This window comes from Puma concolor, chromosome A1 (genome assembly GCF_028749965.1).
Source record: "Puma concolor isolate L17-30 chromosome A1, mPumCon1.1.hap2, whole genome shotgun sequence".
Classification (NCBI taxonomy): Eukaryota; Metazoa; Chordata; class Mammalia; order Carnivora; family Felidae; genus Puma; species Puma concolor.
This window is the reverse complement of record NC_141667.1, coordinates 132,783,116-132,801,663: the sequence shown is the minus strand read 5'-3', so window position 1 is coordinate 132,801,663 and position 18,548 is coordinate 132,783,116.

The window sequence follows — 18,548 nt, the reverse complement described above, 5'->3', positions numbered from 1 at the left end:
TTATTTTTATTTGTATAATACCAACATTAAGGCCATTTGTGAAAATCCATGTCCTTTGTTTGACAAAATATTTCTTTTAATTTGAAACAAGCTGTTGGCTTTAGTACTGTTTCATTATTTTATTTAACAAATGTTAATAGAGCACACATAATATTCCAGGATTGTGTTAAGTACCTGTAATAAAAGAGGATACAAACAGTCTACCTGTTTTGAAATTCTTTAGAATTGATGTACCAGATGTAAACATTCCTAATATGCTCTACATTCATATTTAGTTGTTCCTCAAAAACACTTAAGAGTGTCCTATTTTTTGAGAACAAAGAATAATCAAATGAAAACCACCAAGGCACCATGGAGGCCAGAGACATTGTTTTGGTTGCCTTATACTCAGGCAGTGGTTGAAATGTCCATGAATTGGGCTTCAGAGAGACTGCTTGTAATAGCAATGAACTGGCTGCAAAAAAAAAGACAGAAAACTTTGATTCATTGCAGAGCTTATAAGTGACCTTCACTGTGATCTTCTTTAGCCTGTTTGAGCACCTCCATAAATCAAATCTGAAACAGTGTTTTTTTTTTTTCTCTCAGTGAGTCAATTCCTAAAATTCAGTGTAATCTCTACATGGAGAGTCTGAATGACTGCAAATGTATTCTCCACTATGATCAGAAGTGCTAATTTGATACAATTGAAGTATCAAAAAATAAATAACACTCATTTCTTTAATATGTGTTACTTCACTGAATAGTGAAGAAGAGAGCAGGCCTCACTTTTATTTCTTTAATTCTTTGAAAAAAAATTCCTTGACCAAATGATAAAAACTTACGTAATTTTTTTTCTGGTGTTAATATGTTCTGAACAAGTAGTTGTAAATGAAGTACTAGTTGATTCCAGAGGAGCCCTGTAGAGTTTTTTCCCAGCAAGGTTGGACAATAAATGAAATTCAGATTCTTGACAGTTTTATGGTAAATACTCAGCAGTACTGCACCACACAGCTGTGATTGTAGAAGCAGGTATGCTCCTTATCAATTAAATCATATTATTTAGAAAAGAATCTCTACATTATCATATTTAAGAAGGATCACAAGATATGACAGTTCATTTTGAAATAAAAAGTTAGCCTCATTATCATTGCCTCTTTGAGCTTACCAATAATATCGACAAAAAACAAATACAAAACAACAGTTAAGAAAAATCTCTCTGCTTTTTCCTTGCTGACTTCTTAAGGAATACTGGAGGAATAATCTTTGTGCCTGGTATCTTACAACAATTACTTGGTAAAGAGCCATAATACTTTTTTTTTAAGATTGTATTTGTTTAAGTGATTGCTGTGCTCATTGTGGGGCTCAAACCCACGACTCCAAGATCAAGAGTTACACGCCACACCGACAGAGCCAGAAAAGCACCCCAAGAGTCATAATACTTTATTAACAATTAGATAACACAGCATGAAAAAAATATTTGTTACGTACACACCCACACCCCCCCACCCCCCCACACACACACCCTTGGTGATGAACACATTTTATTAATTGAACCGGCATTTTAAAACTCTTCAGTATTCATCCAACTTCACCTACTTCATCCTTTTTGTTTGTTTGTTTATGTAATTAGTATTTACCTGCTACTGAAATGATCTACTTTTAAAAACACTGCTGGCCATCAATTTTTATCAATCAATCAAGTTCTTTGTCTTCTTTACCAATTTTCCTAAAAAACATTTGTGTTTGGTCTACACTTGGCTCCTTTAGAAAATGTAATCCCTTAAAGGAGTTTTAAAAAGTGTCCAACAATATGTTGTGAACTTCATCTGTGATAGGCATTGATTGCAAATAATATACCTTTATAAAATCTCGCATTTCTTCCAATACATTATGGTAGCCTGGATTATCATTTCAACTCTTCCCCTGACATTCTCCCAACTCCTGGCCCTGGCTGCCACCACTTCCTGACAGGCTTGTACCTCCACCTGTTTTGCCACCTTCTTTACAGTGCCCCCTCCCACCGTGGGTGATGTGTATTTTCCTACCTTCGTGATGTTGGGATTGACCATGTAACTTGTTTTGGCCACTGGAAGCATCAAAAAAGGCATCGTGTGTTTCGACCTGCCTTCTTGTGCCTCAGTCATTACCATGGAGACAGACTTTCATGTTAGTTCTTTAGTTAGCTTACTGATCCTGGAAAAAGGGTGAGAGGGAGGTGAAGGAGAGCTGCCTCGTCTATCCTAGTGACCAGAGTCTCATGCAGAGCCGTCCTAATTGATCTGCAGATCTACGAGAATAAATGACTGTTTTTTAAGCCTCTGAATTTTGGGTAGTATATTACACAACAGTGTTTTGCCAGTATTTCACTAGTATACCATGACTACCCTTGGTGATAAGTAACAATGAAGAAATTCCTGCAGTGTATTTCTTTCTTTTCATAGGAGCCTAAGTGACCATCTTCCGTGAAATATAGAAAAGAGCAATTTTTAGGAGACAAGAAATTACCTGGAAAAATATTTGGTCTTTTCTGTTCCTTTTTTTCCCCCTTGTCTTTTCTTAGCAAACAAGTAAAGTGGTCTTTGACAAGTCTCTTACTCTTTCTATGCTTCATTTATAAAATTGAAAATGCCACAAGATTGAGTCCTTAGACATACTGATATCTATGTCCAGATTTTTTTTATTACAACACACAGTTTTAGAAAACGAAGCCATATTATTATTTCAGGACACTCCAGCTCCAACTTCATTATTTGGTGTAGTTGCATAGCAAATTAGTATCTTTTTGAACTACAGGAGTTCTGAGGCAGGAATTGGGAGACCTGGGGATAAACTTCCCAAAGGATAGGGCCAAGAGCAGACATTGAACACAGATTTGGGGAATCAAGGTGAACAAACGCATTTTGGTGTCTGCAGTAAGATCTGAGATCAGAATTGGCAGGAGGAGATACAATTTTCTGAACATTTTGTCTGACCCTTTTCTAAATCTCCATGCTTTCTTACCTTTTCTCTCTGGTCTCAGAAGAACAAGGGTGTCTTGTCAAATACGTTATAGTAGCAGAAGACCATCATTGGAGTTACATACCTGGCTCCAGATTTGTTTGCTCCTTTTCATCTTCTGGCTGTGGTTTATGATAAGAAATGGGCAAGTGCACATATGTTCAGGTCAAACAAACTTAATTACTTTGCCAACTCTCATCACCTTGCTCCATTGCTCAGGTTAGAGAGGCTCTTAGCTGAAAGACAAGATTTACCATCTTCCCAGGCTGTTGAAACAAATAAGTAAGTTTACAATTTTTTTTGTATGTATTTATTCATCCTCCATTAAGTTTTATAGAGGATTTGAGGCAAGGAATTGCCACACAGTCAGGGAGACTGGGGAATACATGCTTTTCGCTGGGTGGCAAACTGCCCAGATAGAAATGAGCAGAGAGGGAAAATGGGATTTGTGAAGCAATTAACCATTTCTGCCACAGTGATAAATCTCTGTGTTTTGCTTCTGAATTTATGGCACTATAAAATGCTTACTTTTTCCTGACCTAAATTTCTGTTAATTCAACATGGTCATTTTTTCAGATTGTAGCAATTACTATGGGCGCACACCCTAAGGTGCGATATGTCTGTCCAGCATAGCTACTTCTTACCAAGATGGTCATTTCTAAGACATACCTGATCAAAATACAGTGATTTCTTTTCAGCTTTCTCTCTTTTTTTAAGTTTTTTGTTTGTTTTTTTCTTTTTTAATTTTTTTCGTGTTTATTGATTTTTGAGAGAGAGAGAGAGAGAGACAGAACATGAGTGGGGGAAGGGCAGAGAGAGAGGAAGGCATAGAATCTGAAGCAGGCTCCAGGCTCAGAGCTGTCAACCCAGAGCCCGACGTGGGGCTCAAACTCACAGACCGCGAGATCATGACCTGAGCTGAAGTCGGATGCCCAACTGATTGATCCACGCTCGTGCCCCAATTTTTTTTAAGTTTTTATGTAAATCCAGGTTAATTAACATACAGTGTAATATTAGTTTCAGGTGTATAATACAGTGATTCAGTATTTCCATACAACCCTGGTGCTCACAAAGTAAGTGCCCTCCTTTAATCCCCACCACCTATTTCATCCATCCTCCTCTCCCATCCTCCTCTGGTAACCATTAGCTTATTCTCTATAGTTAAGAGTCTGTTTCTTGGTTTAACTCTTTCTCTCTTTATTTTTTCTTTGCTCATATATTTTGTTTCTTAAATTCCACATATGAATGAAATCATATGGTATTTATCTTTCTCTGACTGACTTATTTTGCTTAGCATAATACTCTCCAGATCAATTCATGTCATTACAAATGGCAAGAATTCATTTTTTTTCAGGGTGCCTGGGTGGCTCAGTCATTTAAGCATCCGACTTCGGCTCAGGTCATTATCTCAGTTTGTGAGTTCAAGCCCCCCATTGGGCTCTGTGCTGATAGCTCAGAGTCTGAAGCCTGCTTCAGATTCTGTGTCTACCTCTCTCTCTGCCCCTCCCCTGCTCGTGCTCTGTCTCTCTCTCTCTCTCTCAAAAATAAATAAACATTAAAAAAATGTTTTAAAGAATTCATTATTTTCTGTGCTAAAGTAATATTCATGATATATATATATCTACATACACATGTGTATATATATATATATATATACACACACACACACGTAGATACGTATGTGTGTGTGTGTGTGTATATATATATATATATATATATATATATATATATATATATATATATACATCTCACCCACCTTCTTTATCCATTCATCATTTGATGGATACCTGGGCTCTTTCCATAGTTTGGCTATTGTAGATCAGGCTGCTATAAACCCTGGGGTGCATGTATCCCTTTAAACTAGCATTTCTGTATTCTTTGGGTAAATACCTAGTAGTGCAATTGCTGGGATCATAGGGTAGTCCTATTTTTAATTTTTTGAAGAATCTCCATAGTGTTTTCCAGAGTGACTGCATCAGTTTGCATTCCCAACAACAGTGCAAGAGACTTCTCCTTTCTCCACATCCTCACCAACATCTGTTGTTGTGTTGTTCATTTTAGCTGTTCTGACAGATGTGAGGTGATATCTTATTGTAGTTTCGATTTTTATTTCCCTGATGATGACTGATGTTAATCATCTTTTCATGAGTCTATGGCCATCTGTATGTTTTCTTTGGAAAAATATCTATTCATGTCTTCTTCCCATTTTTTAACTGGATTGGTTTTTTGTTGTTGAGTTGTATATTTTATATGTTTATATATTTTGGATACTAACCCTTTATGGGATATGTCATTTGCAAACATATCCTCCCATTCTGTAGGTAGACTTTTAGTTTCACTGATTGCTTCCCTCGCTGTGCAGAAGCTTTTTATTTTGATGAAATCCCAATAATTTATTTTTGCTTTTTTCCCCCTCTTATCTCAGGAGAGATATCTAGAAAGAAGTTGCTATAGCTGATCAAAGAGGTTACAGCCTATGTTCTGCTCTAGGATTTTTATGGTTTCAGGTCTCACATTTAGATCTTTAATCCATTTTGAATTTATTTTTGTGTTTGGTGTAAGAAAGTGTTCCAGGGTTACCAGGGTGGCTCAGTTGGTTGGGCATCCAACTTCAGCTCAGGTGGTGATTTAATGGTTTACGGGTTCAAGCCCTGCATCAGGCTCTGTGCTGACAGGTTGGAACCTGGAGCCTATTTTGGATTCTGTGTCTCTCTCTCTCTGTCTCTTTGCCCCTCCCCTGCTCGTGCTCTGTCTTTTTCTCTCTCTCAAAAATAAATAAACATTAAAAAAAAAAAAGAAATTGGTCCAGTTTCATTCTTTTGCATGTTGCTGTCCAGTTTTCCCAAACCCACAGCTAGTATCATCCTCAGTGAGGGAAAACAGAACTTTTCCTCTATGGTCGGTCCATTCTTGCCACTGTGATTTAATACAGTACTGGAATTCCTAGCCATAGCAAACAACAAAAAGAAATAAAAGACATCCAAATCAGCAAGGAAGAAGTAAAACTTTCACTATTTGCAGATGACATGAAACTCTGTAGAGAATACCCAAAAGACTCCACCCAAAAATTGCTAGAACTGATACCCAAATTTAAAGTCACAGGATAGGGGCGCCTGGGTGGCGCAGTCGGTTAAGCGTCCGACTTCAGCCAGGTCACGATCTCGCGGTCCGTGAGTTCGAGCCCCGCGTCAGGCTCTGGGCTGATGGCTCAGAGCCTGGAGCCTGTTTCCGATTCTGTGTCTCCCTCTCTCTCTGACCCTCCCCCGTTCATGCTCTGTCTCTCTCTGTCCCAAAAATAAATAAACGTTGAAAAAAAAAAAAAAATTAAAGTCACAGGATATAAAATCAACATACAGAAATCTGTTGCACTTCTGTACACCCAATAATGAAACAGCAGGAAGAGAAATTAAGGAATCAATCCCATTTACACTGTCAATCAATCCCATTTACACCAATCTATCCCATTGCACCAAAAACACTAAGATACCTAGGAATAAACCTAACCAAAGAGGTAAAAGAACTGTACTCTGAAAACTGTAGAACACTAATGAAAGAAATTGAAGAGAACACAAGGAAATGTAAAGACATTCCATGTTCATGGATCAGAAGAATAAAGATTGTTAAAATGTCTACACTACACAAAGCAATCTACACATTTTATGTAATCCCTATCAAAATGCCAGCAGCATTTTTCACAGAGCTAGAACAAACAATCATAAACTTTGGGTGGAACCACAAAAGACTGCAAATAGCCAAAGCAGCCTTGAAAAATAAAAACAAAGCTGGAGACATCATAATTCCGGACTTCTAGTTATATTACAAAGCTATAGAGATCAAGACAGTATGGTACTGGTACAAAAACAGATACATAGACCAATGGGACAGACTAGAAAGCCCAGAAATGAACCCAAAACTATATGGTCAATTAATCTTTGACAAAGTAGGAATAACTATCCAATGGGAAAAAAGATAGTCTCTTCAACAAATGATGTTGGGAAAATACAGTGATTTCTATTCAGGATATTTAAACCCTATTTGTAGAACATCACAGACATTTCGCTATGTGTTTTTATTTAAAATCATCTACATATTAGAAGGAACAAAAGGAGGTGACCTATGGTCATTTAATAAATAGGCATTATGAATGCTAACAGCTACCGTGCACATTGGTGGAATGCAGGCAGAACATGAACCAGTGAACTGTTGATCTTTTTTTTTAATTTTTTTCAAGGTTTATTTATTTATTTATTTATTTATTTTATTTTTTTCAACGTTTATTTATTTTTGGGACAGAGAGAGACAGAGCATGAACGGGCGAGGGGCAGAGAGAGAGGGAGACACAGAATCGGAAACAGGCTCCAGGCTCTGAGCCATCAGCCCAGAGCCCCACGCGGGGCTCGAACTCACGGACCGTGAGATCGTGACCTGGTTGAAGTCGGACGCTTAACCGACTGCGCCACCCAGGCGCCCCAAGATTTATTTATTTTTGAGAGAAAGACAGAGTGTAGGCGGGGAAGGGGCAGAGAGAGGGAGACACAGAATCCAAAGCAGGCTCCAGGCTCTGAGCTGTCAGCACAGAGCCCAACACAGGGCTCCAACTCACGAACCACGAAATCGTGACCTAAGCCGAAGTAGGACGCTCAACCGACTGAGCTACCCAGGTGCCCCTGAACTGTTGATTTTCTAACTAAATTGTGGAATGATTTTACAGTTGGAGCTACCACAGACAATTTTGAAGAACAATTCTTGTCCCTAATTGCACAGGAACTTCTGCAAGAAAATCCTAAGATGTTACAGCTATCTCACATTCTTTGTGTTAGTCTTACGAAGTTAATTGCTTGGGGCATAAATATCAGACAATAAGACACAAAGTTATTGCAGGAATAAGCTTGAGGGAACTCTCAACATGGGTCTGAGTTAGGAAAGTTATCAGGACACCATGAAGCACAGCCTCCAGAAAGAAGAAGCCACAGTAAAATGCTGAAAATCAGCAGTAGACTGGATTTCACAGTTGCTCTGCACATATAGAGATGGAATGAGTCCTGCTAACAGAAAAGTAATTCTTATTGTAGCTCAATGTAGTAGCCCTAAACAGCTGGTAGTAAATAAATTAATACTATTTTACATTTGTAAGAGTCCTTTTCCTTCCTCATTTCAGGATATGTATTGTTATTTACACACCACAGATGAGGAAATCGAGGCTCCTAGAGGTGAGATTCCTTTGCCAGGATTACAGAAACACCAATCAGCACCTGGAGACATCTTACACAAAATACCAGCATGCCTGTGCCCAGAGAGCTTATTGAAAACACCAGGTTGGGGCGCCTGGGTGGCGCAGTCGGTTAAGCGTCCGACTTCAGCCAGGTCACAATCTCGCGGTCCGTGAGTTCGAGCCCCGCGTCAGGCTCTGGGCTGATGGCTCAGAGCCTGGAGCCTGTTTCCGATTCTGTGTCTCCCTCTCTCTCTGCCCCTCCCCCGTTCATGCTCTGTCTCTCTCTGTCCCAAAAATAAATAAACGTTGGAAAAAAAAAAAAAAGAAAACACCAGGTACCAGAGGATCAGTCTCTTGCAGGACTTAGTTTTATCATCCTGTATCTTTTCTTTTTTATTATTTTATTTTTTTTAATGTTTATTTATTTTTGGAGAGAGAAAAAGTGTGAGTGGGGGAGGGGCAGAAAGAGAAGGAGGCACAGAATCCCAAATGGGCTCCAGGCTCTGAGCTGTCATCGCAGAGCCTGATGCAGGTCTCGAACTCACAAACTGCAAGATCGTGACCTGAGCTGAAGTCTGTCGCTTAACCTACTGAACCAATCAGGCACCTCTATCCTGTATCTTTTCTAACCCTGGACACCAATTTTTATCTCTGTTATTTCTAGTTCCCCATATTGAACTTCCAGGGTAACTAAGTCCATTATCCACATGGACTGTAGTGTTATATCTTCTCTCCTCCTTCCTACCCGTCCAACCTCACTGAGCTCTAGGTTTTGACCTTTTGTGTCTGTTACAGCATTGGCTGCCAAGACAGTACATGAAAGAGCTGAGCCCTGACCCAAGTCAAAAACACCAAATCCAGTGTTTTTGCTGACTTCCTATAATACTTTTATGAGTCAGCCGTATGATTGCCATTGCTTTTTTACACACAAGTGTGATTTTGAGCAGACTTTGATTCACAGAGAAAGGTGAACAACTGTGCTTTCCTACGTGTTTTAAATTTCACTTTATGCCATTACATTTTCACTCTTAGGCTGTCTTTTTATTCAAACTAATATTTTAAATGTTTGTGAAATCAAGTTGTGATCAGAGCCAAAGACTCCATTCATTTAATCATTCATGTAGTTACTGATCACAATTTATATTTTGGTTTTAGATAATTTCCACAATGTATGCCTTTTTGAGGCTGTGTTGTATTCCATTGTATAGATATGCATAATTAATTCCACACAGTCTCCTACTGTTGAATATTTAGGTTTCTTTTCTTTTTTAACTATAAAAAATTCTGTACTGGTATATCTTTAGGGTAAATTCCTCAAACTAGAATTAGCTGGCCAGAGGGTATAAGCACTTGTATTTCTTTTTTTAGGGAATTGATTTTATTTTATTCTTAGATGGGATAAAAATTCTTCTTTCATTCTTGTATGAGATAAAAATGTATGATATGTATAATTAAAAGGAAAACAAAAAGAAAGAAACCAGTGAAAATATTACCAGATCTCCTTTAGATAAGCACCCACTGTTAGGGGCTCCTTATATATCCTTAACAGAGATATTCTATGCAAATACAAACGTATGCATATATTAGAAATTAGGAAGTTTCTCTTCACGGGGAATATTTATGGTTTCTTCTACGCTGCACTGAAGAGGGCCCAAAGGTTCTAGCTATTATGTCACTATTCATGTTAGGAACACACTTCTATATTGTTTCACTGTTCACTGTCTATCATATATCAGAATTACTGAAGATCCTGTGTTTAAAACTTGTGATCCTACTAATTTTCATTTTATGTCTCCATTCACTCTGTAGGGAGGGATGGCCATGGATATAGGGAACCTACAGTGTTCTGATCCACAAGTTTTTACAACATGATGCAACATGAACTGATTGGTCTTTATGGTAGAGACCACTATTTCACAAAGTCTGTTTCTGTCTTCTGTAATAAGAGAAGTTAAGCTGGACACATGATTGTATAGATAGGAACTATATCACATAAGTTCTCTTCTGGTAGGTGTGATCATGTGACCAAGTTATCACTGACTGTATCAGAGTGTAAGTAGGGTGTATAAAGTACTGTAATTTTTACTCTGGATTTAGGTACATCCCTTCTCCAACAAGTGGGTACATAGATATGTTCTCAAGTTTTGAATATGCAGGATTGTCCGACAATCTGGATGGGCAAGAAGACAAAGGGAGTGCAGGTCCCTGAATGATTGCGTGAAGCACAGATGTCCCACCAACATCCTTGCTCAACTCGGGGGTGTTACATGAGAGAAAAAGAGATTTCTGCCTTCCTTAAGCCACTGTATTTGGTAGACCAGTTTATTATAGTGCTTATCGTGTACATTAACTGATACAGCTCCATACCTGGTTCTCAGCGGACCACTTGCAATTCCTCTGTCTTCTGTGCCTTGTAAACTGCTTTCTTAATCTGCTTCCCCATTTTGGTTGTGCACTAAAGATTGTTTAGGAGATTGTTTCATTGCTTTTGTTGGTGCTTGTTTCAAAATATCTTTATTGATGGTGAGTTTGATTAGACATGGTAATCTAGTTGGGAAATAATTTCCCTTCAGAGTTTTGAAGTTAATTGTTCTATTTTCTTTGTTATTCCACAGATAATTCATTTTGATTTATGATTTTTTTTTCTCTCTCTATGAAGAGTTTTAGGATCTTCTTTTTTTTCCCAGTAAAGTTCTAAAGGTTGTATTTTAATGTGAATCTATTTTCATCTACTGTGTTTGGCTCACAGTGGGACCTTTCAATCTCCCCTTTAATCTTGGGATATTTCCTTGAATTATTTCATGGATTATTTTCTTCTGTTTTCTCAGTGCTTTCCTAATGAGCTGCTGTTTTTTGGATATTGAACCTCCTACATTGCTCCTTTTTTTCTTAACTTTCCATCCTCCTTTTTCTCTCTTTGTCTTTTTGCTCTATTTTTTATGAGAAATTAATCTTCTAAACTGTATGTTGATATTTTTCATTTCTGCCATCATTTTTTTATTGCTAAGAACTACTTTTCTGTTCTTAACTATTTCTTTCTTATTATTTCCTGACCTGATCAGGGATGTCATGCCTTCTTTCATATTTGGGAAGATATCAATAATAGTTGTTTTCCTTTTATTTTCCTCTTGCATTCAGACATTGTCTTCCAAGTCTTTTTTTTTTTTTTTTTTTTTTTTGCTTTGTTCATTGTGATTATTTGTTTTGATTGCTGTCTTCCTGTTACAGACTTTCCTTAGATGTTTATGGATTCTTTCTTGTCTGCTTCTAGGGTAGGTTTAAAAACTGATGGAATGCTCTGAGTATGGGAATGAGGCTTGCAGATTTCACAGTAGGTTGGTCTTGGCAGACCATTAGCTGCGAAGCTCCATATGTCAGTATCTTTATATATTTCTTTCTGGGCTAATCAGGTGTCCCAAAGTAAAGTCTCCCAGTCCCCAGCCTAGAGGGTGGAGATTTTTGCTGCTAGAGATCAGGGTATGGAGGAAGTAGGGAACAGGAGGGAGGGCTGGGATGGCGGGAGGGGGGAGCTGGGGGGCGGATGACAGGATTGATGGACCCAAGGGTTCCAGCCTTCAGCACTCACCATTTATATTCCACATGAGTATCCCTGGCTCACAACTTTGCTTAATATGACCAGCAGAGAGATCCTCCATTTAAAACTACTGTGAAGAATAATCTTTCATATTTCTATTGGGGTGGAAAGTGAGCGAGACTCAATGTTGTGGAGTCTAGGAGGGCATTTAAGGTTTTAAAAGATTCTAATCAACTTTTACCATGTTCTCTATATTTTATTCTTTCACTCAGCCTTCACTCTCATTTCCGGAAATACCAGAAGTCCCTGGTATTGCCAGCTTCTGAGCTTTTTGAGGATTCTTCATTGTAAGTCAGGCTGTTTCCAGCTATTCTCCTCTACAGGCTTAGGAGTTTGGTTGTATTAGATCTACTTAATCAGTGGTCATACATTTATCTGGTTTTTAATTTAATAAATTAGTAGCTACTTTCTTCCCATGTTTGAGAGAGTATATTTTTGTTGTTGTTATTTTGGTATTTTATTTTTAAAGATCCCATTTGTTTCTACTTCAGGAAAGAATAAATTTTTGGATGTGTGTTTTCAGTCTGCTATTTTAACCTGGATCTCTGATTATTGCTTTTATTAGTCATTTACCTTTCTCTTAGAATAGCAGAGAAGTTTTAAAATGACTTACATTCCCTTGCATACATTCCTCTGTAAAGAGGAAAATGCGATTGTATTATGAAAGCTGATGGAGAGTATTAAGAACTACTTGTATTCTTCCAAGGAATTAATTTAGACTGAGAAGAATGCTATGAACAGGGATGAAAAAAATCTTAACGAATCTCTAGTAAGTCTCAGAATCTATTGTTTAATGTTCCATTTATTTAAAAGGACATAACTTGTGCCAAACATGTTCTTTGGATAAGAAGATAAATAAAACTATAAGCCTGACAGTAATCTGGCCAAGTACAGAAACTCATTTACAAAAAAAAAATGATGTCTTTTACATCTTTAACTTCTTTTAAGTTAATCAAAAGAATCAAAATTCAGGAAATGGGTTTGTTTGCAGGCAGTAGTTCTTCTACAGATGACAACATGGTTATAAGCTCTAAAGATATTGAAAATTCTTTCTCTGTTCATTGCTAATGGTCTGGTATGCCAATGGGTACCCCAGTGAAAGAGGACCTGATCTATTTCTACTGCTTTTGTCTAAATTGTGTCTACGTTAGCACTGACCCCAAAGTGCTTCTTTTTTTTGATGCTATGTTGAGTTCACTGAATCACTGACTGAAGGAAATAAATTTTCCATATCCCCTTGTAGCTTTCAGATGAGAGGTTTCCATGGCATTCTGAGTTATCTGACTTTCTGAAACCCATTAAAATCCTGAGAGGTAGAGAAGCTGTACTGTTACCACTCAGGTCCAGTATAATCAGTTGTCCAGCTACGCATCAGCTCCAACAGCAGCCCTATCCCAACGCTTCTTGCTTTTGAGATAGCTTTCTGAGGATCCGTCACATCTGCCAGGACAGAGAGGGAGAGTGACTGAACTAGATTCTAGTTTGCAAGCCAACTATCCCAGATAGAACAAGATCATTTCTAACGGATGAGCTGGTAGGGCATCTGCATTTGCAGGGTGTTAGCTGTTGGCATATTTGAAGTAGGCTCTGGGGGCATATCTGTGCACAGAGAAACCTAACATGGGGATCCATTTATAGGCTCATTCCAGGCTTGTGATGTATCAGCAAAGCATGGTTAATCAGGATGAAACTCTTTTTAAAGCTATAAAAGGGATTCATGTGGTCGTTCAGGAGGAGCCACCAGAATATATACTGTGTCCTGTCCATTCTCCTTTTCTGTGAATGTTTTTCCTGAAGATATGGCCACTTGGCCACTGATGGGAGATAAAGGGCAGTTCAAAAGGACTGTCTGGCCTCCGGAGCCAAATACATTTTGATGGAGGATTTAGAATATATAGAGCACAGAGAGATTGATTATGCCATTTGGAGACTTTTTTAACCCATATCTACCATAGTACTTTGTGCTTTAAAGTGTGTCAAGGTTATTTGTGACAAGTGGAGTTTATTTCTAATCGTCTATGAACAATTTTGACTAATCCTAGGCTGATGACATTTGGAATGAAAAATAAAAGCAACCTATACCTTTCATCATAGTAACCTGCTCTTAATTGTCCAGGGTTATTTTTTGTTTTTAACATTTATTTATTTTTGAGAGACAGAGAGAGACAGAACACATGCAGAGGAGGGACAGAAAGAGAGGGGACACAGAATCTGAAGCAGGCTCCAGGCTCTGAGCTGTCAGCACAGAGCCCAACGCGGGGCTGGAAACCACGAATTGTGAAATCATGACCGAGCCAAAATCAGATGCAATTGAGCCACCCAGGTGCCCCAGTTGTCCAGAGTTAGTTAAAGAACCTCACTTTGTCTTTTGCTCAGATTGACTTTGCCCTCAGGCATCTTTTAAGGTTTTTATGCACCCAGGAAGGCCTTGAGACAGCAGAGCTCTGTCTGACTGGCTTGTCTACACTGCCTCCCATCATCTTTTGTCTGGGCTTTTTCTCCCTTCTCTCATTTATCCCAACATTCCCATATGTCCTCTGACTTTCATCTCTTCATCCCTGAGTTTCCAAAGAAATGACCTGTTAAATTAATGTTATTCATGATTAAAATGACACAAGCCATCTTGTATTTCTTCTTAGTATCAGCATTCTAACAAAGAGTGAAGGAACACTTGTGGGATTTCAGATGACCATGAAAAGTTGGAGGAGTAATCTGAGGTTAGATGGCTTGCAGTTTTCTGGAAGTTTCTACACTATTCTTCCTTAGAAACATACTTATGTATCAGTTGGGTTACCTAAATGAACATGGTGAGAGAGTTAGTGACTCCATAAAAGTGCCTAAAGGGGCACCTGGGTGGCTCAGTCTGGTGAGCATCCAACTTTCGCTCAGATCATGATCTCTTGCTAGGCTCCCTGCTGTCAGCCTGTCAGCATGGAGCCTGCTTCAGATCCTGCCTCCCTCTCTCTGCCCCTCCCCCATTTATACTCTCTCAAAAATAAATAAACATTTTTTTAAAGTGCCTCAATATGAACTCCCTCCACCCTCCAGCATTTTCTGCCTTAAAGAACAACGCTAGATTTTGCAGACTAAATTAATTGATAGTAGAATATGTGAGTCAGGCAGCTGCACTTCAAATTAAATGAAAATCACAAGCCAATATATTGTTTTCACTCTGACACTCAGAACTCCTCTCCCTTTAGATTAATCACACAGCAATTCTGAGAAGCCAGAATTATATGGACAAAATACTGCTAATTAACCACTCATTTACAGAGATATAATCCATGTGAACTAATTTCCTAAAAAGCATGAGTGTTATCAGAACTTGAAGATGGTCTACTACAGTAAGCCTTGGTTTGAAAAATGCTTAAGAACACAACGTGAAAACTCTCCATTGTACAGATAAGGTCATAGAGTCTCAGTGATGGAAAGAAATTTGTCTGAACTCATAAAATATGTTAGCAACAGAACTTGGATTAGATTCTCTTTCCCAGGCATCGTTCTTTCCATTGTACTGTGCTACCACTGCCATTTAGCAGCAAAGTCGTATGTACATTGCAGTTTAGTTCAATGTGAATTAGGTAGTAAATTTACACGGACTTGGAAAAGACAAGGAATCTTAGAATTATTAATTAAGTAGGTCATAAAGATTCAAAATATTAAAGCATTGGAAAATTCTACGTTCCCCAATATTTTATCTTGAATCATTTCAAACCTGTAGAAAGGTTGAAGGAATATTACAAAAACCACCTATATAGGGGCACCTGGGTGGCTCAATCGGTTAAGCATCCAACTTCAGCTCGGGTCATGATCTCACAGGTTCGTGAGTTTAAGCCCCACGTTGGGCTCCGTGCTGACAGCTCAGAGCCTGGAGCCTGCTTCAGATTCTGTGTCTCCCTCTCTCTCTGCCCCTCCCTGCTTACACTCTGTCTCTCTCTCTCAAAAATAAATAAACATTAAAAAAAAAACCCTACATACCATTCATTCAGATTTGCTGATTATTAACATTCTCTCATAATTTGACACCACCACCACCAAATAGAGAATGTTATGTCACTTACTCTGCATCTGCTTTTTAAAGGTCACTACTCTAATTTATAAATAATCTGTACAGGTTGTATGAATACCTGTTCTTCAACAAATTTCCATTCACCGGTTTGAGCATTTATTAATGATGTTTTCCTGAATCAGTTATCCTGTAAGTAGTTGTAAAACTGTGATTTTATCATTTATCATTTCTTACACATTTCTTAGCTTATTTTCTTCTGTCAAGAAGAGTTTTCCCTTCTTTCTCAGGACTCATAGGTTCTTTTTTATTCAACGTGTCATAACCTATTATCATTATATATATATGATTGTTAAGTGGGAGCTCCCACAAGAGAGTTACTGTGACCTTTGGCATTTATACATCATTTTTTGGCACTTCCTTAGTTTCTGGCACAAAACATTATTCCAGACTTGCTTTGAACATTTCCTATTTCATATCTGGTATTACCTCTAAGGAGTCCTGATTCCTTCTGGTGAGGGATTTTAGTTAGAAACCCATATATACATAAATTTGCACATCTTTCTTATACAAGAGGTAGGAAAAAAATCTGATTTTTTTTCTTACATATTTTGCTTAAAAATGTATCCTAGCGGGGGCACCTGGGTGGCTCAGTCAGTTAGGTATCTGACCTTGGCTCAGGTCATGGTTTCACTGTTTGCGAGTTCAAGCCCCGCATCGGGATCTATTCTGATCGCTCAGAGCCTGGAGCCTGCTTCAGATTCTGTCTTCCTTGCTCTCTGCCCCTGCTGTGTTCACACTCTGTCTCTCTCTCACAAAAATAAACTAAAAAAAAAAATGTATCCTAGCAATTACTTCATATCTGTTCTTACAGGTATTTCTTCTTCTTTTATACAGCTGAATAATATTCCTTGAACCATAATGTTTCTCCTATGTTTGGGTTTTTAAGTTGTTTACAATATTTTTCTGAGTTAAAATGAGCAACTATTTTATTTTAAAATGTCTATCCTACTAAAAGTATTTTATAAAGATTCCTTTTAATCTTCTTGCTAGTAAGTACCACTAATATGTTTTTAGGACATTATCTTGTTTGCAAAGGCATTTGACTGGGTCATTTTATTTTCTTCCCCAGAGGTCTCCAGTAAAAGAAGAATACAGTACAGGGCTGTTTTGTGTGTGTGTGTGTGTGTGTATATTCTCTCTTCCTCTCTCCACATGCATACACACACACACTACATATGTATGAATGTATATATATACACACAATACATATATATGTGTATATATGTTGTATATATATATGTATATGTATGTATGTGTGTGTATATATACATATATATGTATATATATGTTGTATATATGTGTATATGTATGTATGTGTGTGTGTGTGTATATATATATATATGTATGTATGTATTTTTTAAAGCAGAACAAAGAAATATCAGTTCCCTGTCATTGAATGTTTCTATAAGGAATAAATGTTGAATTTTTTTAAAGGCCTATAAGCATCTACTGAGCTAGTTATCTGATTTTTCTCCTTAGATCTCTTAATATAATTTATTATACTAATGGATTCCTATTATTAAACCATCTTTGCATTCTTGAAATAAATCCTATCTATTTATTATGCATTATTGTTTATCTAAATGTACTATTATGTTTGCTGTTACTCTACTTTAGCATTTTTGCTTTGATATTCATAGGTAAAATTGAGCTCAGTATGTGTGTATACATGTGTGTGAAAGAGAGAGATCCTGAGTTTAGGATCCTAAGTTTAGGTATTAATGTTATACTTGTTCCATAAAAGAAGTTTGGGAATTTTCCTTCACTTTCTATCCTCTGGAACAACATTTAATATACCTGTTTTTTAGAAACTTGGTGGCATTTCCCTACAAAATCTTTTGGGCCTTGGCCTTTTTTTGTTGAGTAGAAGTCTGATACCTTTATTTATTCTGTGGAAACTGATTTACTCAAACTTTCTGTCTTGACTGGAATCAATTTTGGTAAATTGTGTTTTCCTAAATAATTATCAATGATTTTATATAGATACTGACATTTTTACATTAATCATATAGTCTCTTTGTTGTAATTTCTTCTGTTTCGCTGGTCAGTTCTTCCTTATTATTTAAGTAAGTTTATGAATTTGTGGCTTTCAGTTCATTCCATGTATTCTGGTACTGTATTTACATTTTCATTGTTCCTTAAGAAACACAGGACTTAAGAGTTCATTTTCCTCTTTCACTCAAGAATTATTTCACACACAGTTTCTTTTTATAAATATTCAGGATCCTTCTGATTTTGTTACTAATATTTGGTTCTATTGTATTGTCCTCAAAGAATTTTTTCTGTTATTTCTATTTTATGGAACTTGCCTAGGCTGTCTTTACAGCTTGGTATTTGATCAGTAGTTGTGCAAGTTGTATTTGTGTTGGAGAAGGAATATTCTCTATTTGGGAGTGATAGAGTACAATATATATTTTAATATTTACCTTATTGGTCCTGTTGTATAGGTCTTCTATATTCCTATTTGTTTTTTGTCCGCTTGATCTCTTTTGGATTAAGATTGTTATGACAGTGTTTCCCGTTATTAATGGGTTTCTCTCTTTTCCCCTTTCCTTCCTTATGATTTTTGTTTTGTGAAAGTGATTGCTGTTTCTGGTACATAGATTTTCATTAGTACTGTATCTTCTCTGTGAATTGTGGCTTTTAACATGTCAAAAGAAAACTCAGAGCTCTACTTGATGTGAATATTTCATTGA